Below are 6708 nucleotides of genomic sequence, written 5' to 3'. Positions count from 1 at the left end.
TGAGATTTCTAGATATTTCTTCTTGGACTCCAATTTAGGCTACTCTTCCTCCGCCCAGCTCTCAAAGTTCCCTGTTCTTCACAGATGCTAATACGTGTGTAGTCTTGTCCTATTCAAACCTAGAGTCACCAGGAAGTTAGGTTCAGGCTGTTCCAGAATCATCTAAACACTGGTGGCCGTGTTTGCTACAATCCCTGCAACCCACTCACCGCAAACTCCTTAAATCTGCGGCTTGAATACTTAGCAGATTTGTATCTTGCAGACAGCAAAACACTGGTCTGACAATTTCTCTCTTAAGTGTTTCTACCGCACTGATACTTATTTTTGTAAGTGATAAGTTCGACTGGTTTTGCCCCATTTTTGCTCCTTTAAAGGGTTTGCCTGTTTTATTTAAATATGTTTATCTTTTAGGGGCGCCTGGGTGGCTTAGTCGGTTGAGCGTCCGACTTTCGCTTAGGTCGTGATCTCGCGGTTCGTGGGTTCGAGCCCCGCGTCGGGCTCTGTGTTGACTGCCAGCTCAGAGCCTGGAGCCTGTTTCAGAGTCTGTGACTCCCTCTCTCTCTGACCCTCCCCTGCTCACGCTGTCTCTCTCTCCCTCCTATAAATAAATAAAACGTTAAAAAAAAAAATTAAATGTTTATCTTTTGACCTTTATCTCCTGTTTTTTCCTCTTCCGGCCCCTCCTCTAGACAACCTTTATGTGGATACTGCATGCTCCTTACCATCTTTACTTTTATCCATTTTTCTTCCTTTAATTCTGTTTAATTGCATTTGCTTTGCTAAAGCAACAGGTTGAGTCTCTTCTGACTCACTTAAGAGTTTTTAGGGGCACCTGAGTGACTCCGTTAAGGGTCTAACTTCGGCTCAGGTCATGATCTCGTGGTCTGTGGGTTCGAGCCCCATGTCGGGCTCTGTGCTGACAGCTCAGACCCTGGAGCTGCTTCGGATTCTGGGTCTCCCTCTCTCTCTGCCCCTCCTCTGCTCATGCTCTCTCTCTCAAAAACAGATAAACATTAAAACAAATTCTTTAAGTTATTTAGCTACAGACTCTAGGATTTCACTTTTGTATTTATTGAAATGAGAAATGAAATACCGTCTTACAAAGAGTGAAGAAATTAGCTTTTCATTATTTGAAAGTCCCATTTTAAATATTTCTCAAATGATTTTGCTTATGTTTTTACAGCGTGATATTTCTCTTTGGAGATATAAATAACGATTCCCTACAATATACATACGGCCTACCATAACTTTGCTTTTGTGAACTTTTATTATCTTGCAGTCTTCATGTTTACGGTTTTGTGAGCCGATCTTCAGAATAAAGCAACAGAGTGAGGTTAATGTTGGCTAACTATTAGGAGAGAATGGTAAATAACAGGGGGCAACCCAAATTCTTTAGCTTCTCAGGAAAAGAATTAAGTGATGACCTGCACAGACGAGACTGTTACAGTAATATTACTTGAGATAAACTTTTGAGTAATATTGTAATGACATAAAGATCAGGCCAGTAACAATTTATAAAACGGAATTATTAAATACGTCTAATTCTTACAAGGAGCATCTGGGCTAAAGATATGTACAATGCATTTTGTCTGTAATACATATCAAATATTTTAAATGTAAAAGGGCAAAATATGGATGTGAAAATTTTAACTGTTTGTTATAAATACCAACCAAGTATATTAAGTAAACTCGTAAAGTACTTTTCTTTGTAAGTTACAGAGTAACTCAAATAAACACACTATGTACACATTTATATATGTACTTTATATATTTAATATATATGTATACATTTAACGTGTGTTTATGTTATATATATTCAATGTATACCGATACGTTATATACATTTAGTGTATATTGATATGTGTTATGTATATTTAGCATACATTTACACATTATAGATATTTAATACATACTTATATATAACATATAAGAAGAAAACAAAGTATAAAAGGTCTTTTCTAGTAATCGGAATTTTTGTTGTTCAAATATATACACACTCCCTTGTGACTTAGAGGTGCACTCAAAAAAAACACACTATATACACTTATATATGTGTATTTAAAACATGCTTATATATAATTTATATGTTATATTTGTTTAAAATATATGTATTTAATGTTATATATTTATATACTACATATTTGAGTAATAAATATCTATGTATTACATATGTAATATGTATACACATACGTATCAACATACATTACATACTATGCGGATTCAGCACATACTGATATACATAATATATATAAAAGAGGGAAAACGTAGATAAAGTGTAGGAATAAAACATCTTTTCTAACCATCAGAATTTGTCTTGTTTAAATGTACAAACCCTCATTCATCTCTCAAAGCCAAAGCACCTGATTAAATTTTAAGAAAACGTACCTAAGTCACTATCTTCAGAACGATTCTAAACAGGGCATTTTACCCCACGCATTTCAGAGAAATAGACTGAACCCACATTCTGCCAAACCCGCCGGCAGCTGGGAAGACATGCGGGCGGACCGGACCCACAGGTCGGAACGACACGCCCTGGTGTGCAAGACGCACGCTCATCATGCTCATCGACTGAAGAAACTAACACACACCCCCCAGCGTCACTAAAAGTCCCTTAATGAGGACGTCCTGGGGCCACCAGGCTGTCTTCTGTCCCTGAGCATCATCACGATGACACTTGTTTCACTACGTTTTTTTTTTTAATTTTTTTTAATTTTTATTTATTTCTAGGAGAGAGAGAGACAGCGTGAGCAGGGGAGGGTCAGAGAGAGAGGGAGTCACAGACTGAAACAGGCTCCAGGCTCTGAGCTGGCAGTCAGCACAGAGCCCGACGCGGGGCCCGAACCCACGAACCGCGAGATCATGACCTGAGCGAAAGTCGGACGCTTAACCTACTAAGCCACCCAGGCGCCCCACACTACGTTTTTATAAAGGGCGTAACTGACTGGCATGTGGGGAGTTATGACACCCGGTTTACTTAGCTGTCAGAGCCCATATCCTCAGAATTACCTAACTACTAAGGACCCGGGTTTGTCATCTTTCACTTCTAGGGCCCGATACCCAGATCGGCGGCAGGAGCTCAGTTTCTAAGGGCTTAGTTGTTGGGGTGACTGGCTGCAGGGATCAGGGATCACCCAGTGAAGGGGAAGCCTCTGGATATCCTTGCGTGTAGGCTCCCGACAGGTGCGGTAGTTTATCAGAACGCAAAGCACCTTCAGGACTGACTGCATGTGGAGACCATCTTTGGGCGCCTGGGGGCTCATTCAGTTAAGCGTCCGACTTCGGCTCAGGTCATGATCTCACAGTTTGTGGGTTCGAGCCCCATGTCAGGCTCTGTGCTGACTGACGGCTCAGAGCCTGGAGCCTGCTCTGGATTCTGTGTCTCCCTCTCTCTCTGACCGTCTCCACCCCACCACCCGCCGGTCAATAATAAATGGACATTAAAAGAAAAATTTTACAGAATCCATCTTTGGTAAAGGAATTCCGTCTTACCCATGTTAATCGCGAAGACCAGAACGGGGACACAAGGAAAGGAAGACATAAGCAGGGAACACACTCTACAAATCTGCATTCTAGGAAGTCACGCCTGAGCCGCAGACACACACAGGGCTGTGTGGTCTCCAACACAAAGGAGTCACAACTTGGAGTCCCAAAGGCCGGGACACACCCAAAGCCTCAAGGCAAACAGAGGCAAACGCAGACAAACTCACCTGCATCTTATCTACAACCTTCAAGAGCCACTTAATCCTCAGGCGTTAATCCAACTCAGCAAACCAACTGAAGGCATTTGTCCCCACTCCTACCACCAAACGTCGAGGCCACTGGGGACCCCATCCAGGAATCCACGTACCCAACCGTCAGAGCCACCACCCGAGGCCAACACACTCACTCACTTGACGTGAAATTGAACGATGGGCCTTAACAAGGCTGCCAGACATTCAAGGGGTATGAATCTGAGTCAAGAAAGATTGGTACTTACGTAGGTCAGCGGGTAGCCTTCCACATACACACCCCTGTGCTCTCTCTCAGGGACCACCTCTTTTCCCCTGCATTTTCAACTTTTACCACTCCCCCCAAATCACAGTCATTAGCCTACAAACACACTCTGATGTTAAAAACCATTTGAAAAGCCGTGTTGGGCTCCAGAGCCCGCAAGCGAGCACGGACTCATTTCCCTGAGACCCTATGTGAGTCTCCGTGAAATGGTATGTAGGCGTCGTCTGCATACAGTGTGTCTCATGGTGGCCTCTGGTATACCTACCTCAGGTAGTCATGGCCGCAGGCATTCAGATGTCATAATTCTCTGTGACTCGCCCATTGATGACGTCAGCCTTGGCACAGGCAAGCTGCCCAACTCACCTCCTGGATGGGAAATGAAGAGACACGTGAATGAGGTACACGTACACACACACACACACACACACACACACACACACACACAAGTGTAAGTATAACTGGTAGATGGGACAGGTGAGGAATTGGGGGCTGAGTATAGGAAGAAGATGGAGATGTGATGGTGGGGAGGCCATCAGTGAGAATAATCAGGCTCCTCTGGAGTTGTTTTCTTTTCGTTTTGTTTTGTTTGAAGTTTCTTTCTTTATTTTGAGAAAGAGGGAGAAAGACAGAATCCCAAGAAGGGTGCATCAATGCAGAGCCTGACGCAAGAGTTGGACGCATGAACCATGAGATCATGACCCGAGCGAAAGCCAGACTCTTAACCGACTGAGCCACCCAGGCGCCCCTGCTTACACTCATTTTGAAAGAGGGACAGAATTCTGTACTGACAGAACGGAGCCCTACTTGGGGCTTGATGTCATGAATCACGAGGTCATGACCTGAGCGGAAATCAAGAATCAGACGCTTAACGGGCGCCTGGGGGGCTCAGTCGGTTAAACCTCCGACTTCAGCTCAGGTCAGGAGTTCACAGTCTGTGGGTTTGAGCCTCGGTGTCGGGCTCTGTGCCGACAGCTCAGAGCCTGAAGCTGCTCTGGATTCTGTGACTCCTCTCTCTCTCTGCCGCTCCCCTGCTTGCAGGCTCTTTCTCAAAAAAAATAAACTAATAAATCATTTTAAAAATAAAAGGTAATGGACGGAGGGTACAGTCATAAGGGAAAGACAGGAATGATTGCATAGCATCTTTTGTGGCTTTCCTTCTCTCCTATTCTGTTCCACGCACAAAACACAATGTTTGCTCTTCCAGGACATGTAACGTACGATCAGGATTTTCTTGTCATCCCTCCTTTGATAGTGGCCAAATCTTAATACTTCAGTGTGTTTTCACACTCAGGCGTCGGGACTTAAGGTCCCTGGGGATTCCATTAGAGGGAGCTTTCTTCTTTCCTGATTTTTATCCTTACAGGTTTCACAAATGGCTGTAAGTAAGGTGAATGTGCGTTTGCTCCCGCAGCCAACTCTCAAATCTTTTAAAGACTTAAATGTCCCAGCCCTAAAGGGAAATTTATAGCCTTTTTTGGAATGTGAGTTATTTTCCATTCGTGTTTCCTTAACTCGGTAGATAAGAATAAAGAAGCACAGTTCAAGTTAAATCGTGAGGCTCATCCGTTACTCCACATAATGGCACGAAATTAAAATGTTCCCTTCCCCTTCCATCTGGGAATAGCAAGGTTTAATGAATTATTCTCTACGTCAAGAATTTTACTATCACATTTACTACCTCTTCTGCAGGCCATCCTGGCTCCGAGCAGAAATCATGTTTTCTTCGGGCTTCGCGGGTACATCTCCCCATTTGTAAGATCAACGGTTTTCCTGTGAAAAACGACGAAATGAAACTTTACTGCTCTGTGATGAAAATGACCTTAAGGATAATAACAGTATAAAGCTGCCGACTCCAACTAAAACTTGACCAACCTTGAAATTCTAGGCTTGCACCCAAAATCGTTTCGGGATCTTTTTTTTGTTTTTGAAAAACTCACTCCCATTTTACCTTCTAGGATGATAGAGTGGAGATGAATGACTGAAGTATGATTCGGTGTTTCTGAACGGACAGCACAGATTAGTAATCCAACGGCGTCACGCGGAGTTCCTTCCCCAGTGGGGGAGGGGGACTTGCCGTTTGAGGCTAGAGTTCATGAAGCAAAGTATCAGCAGGATTTACCTCCGGGGAAACGTTCAGGGACACGGTCACGGACGGACCTCTGCCAGGTACGAGGCCCCGCGCACAGTGTCAGAGCCAGGCTACGGGGCGTTCCCAGGAGCCCGGAGGGCTGGGGAGGGACGACCGCCTACCCGCCTACGGGTGGCCGTGCCCTCGACTCAAAGGCGCAGGAGGCAGGTGCAAAGGTGTGCAGGGACACACCTGGGGAAGTTGGCGGTGGGGCTCACTGGGGGGACCCTGGATAGGGCACAGGGGACAGGGCTCCGGGTCTATGCGGGCTCACTGGGGGACCCTGGATACGACACAGGGGACTGGGCTCCCGGTCTATGCGGGCTCCCTGGGGGATCTGGATACGGCACAGGGGACAGGGCTCCTGGTCAATGCGGGCTCACTGGGGGACCCTGGATACGGCACAGGGGACTGGGCTCCCGGTCTATGCGGGCTCCCTGGGGGATCTGGATACGGCACAGGGGACAGGGCTCCCGGTCTATGCGGGCTCTCTGGGGGGACCTGGATACGGCACAGGGGACAGGGCTCCTGGTCTATGCGGGCTCACTGGGGGGACCTGGATACGGCACAGGGGACAGGGCTGCCAG

General features: G+C 45.6%; 1 long non-coding RNA gene across 2 annotated transcripts in view; it reads right to left on the bottom strand.

Annotated features, from left to right (window-relative positions):
• Positions 1-4274: 4274 nt before the first annotated feature.
• The window catches only part of LOC120235969, a 3075-nt gene continuing 641 nt past the window's right edge, over positions 4275-6708 (bottom strand). Inside the window, exons 2-3 of one of the 2 annotated variants that reach the window (XR_005529555.1) lie at positions 5672-5763; positions 4275-4356 (exon numbers count right to left, since the gene is read on the bottom strand). This is a non-coding gene — a long non-coding RNA (uncharacterized LOC120235969). Of the gene's footprint in view, positions 4360-5671; positions 5764-6708 lie in introns of both variants that reach the window. The other variant, XR_005529554.1, reaches the window with a different exon arrangement.

Source organism: Hyaena hyaena, unplaced genomic scaffold (genome assembly GCF_003009895.1).
Source record: "Hyaena hyaena isolate Hyena2069 unplaced genomic scaffold, ASM300989v1 scaffold_142, whole genome shotgun sequence".
Lineage (NCBI taxonomy): Eukaryota > Metazoa > Chordata > Mammalia > Carnivora > Hyaenidae > Hyaena > Hyaena hyaena.
The sequence above is the reverse complement of the archived record's forward strand: the minus strand, read 5'-3'. Positions and strand labels throughout refer to the sequence as shown.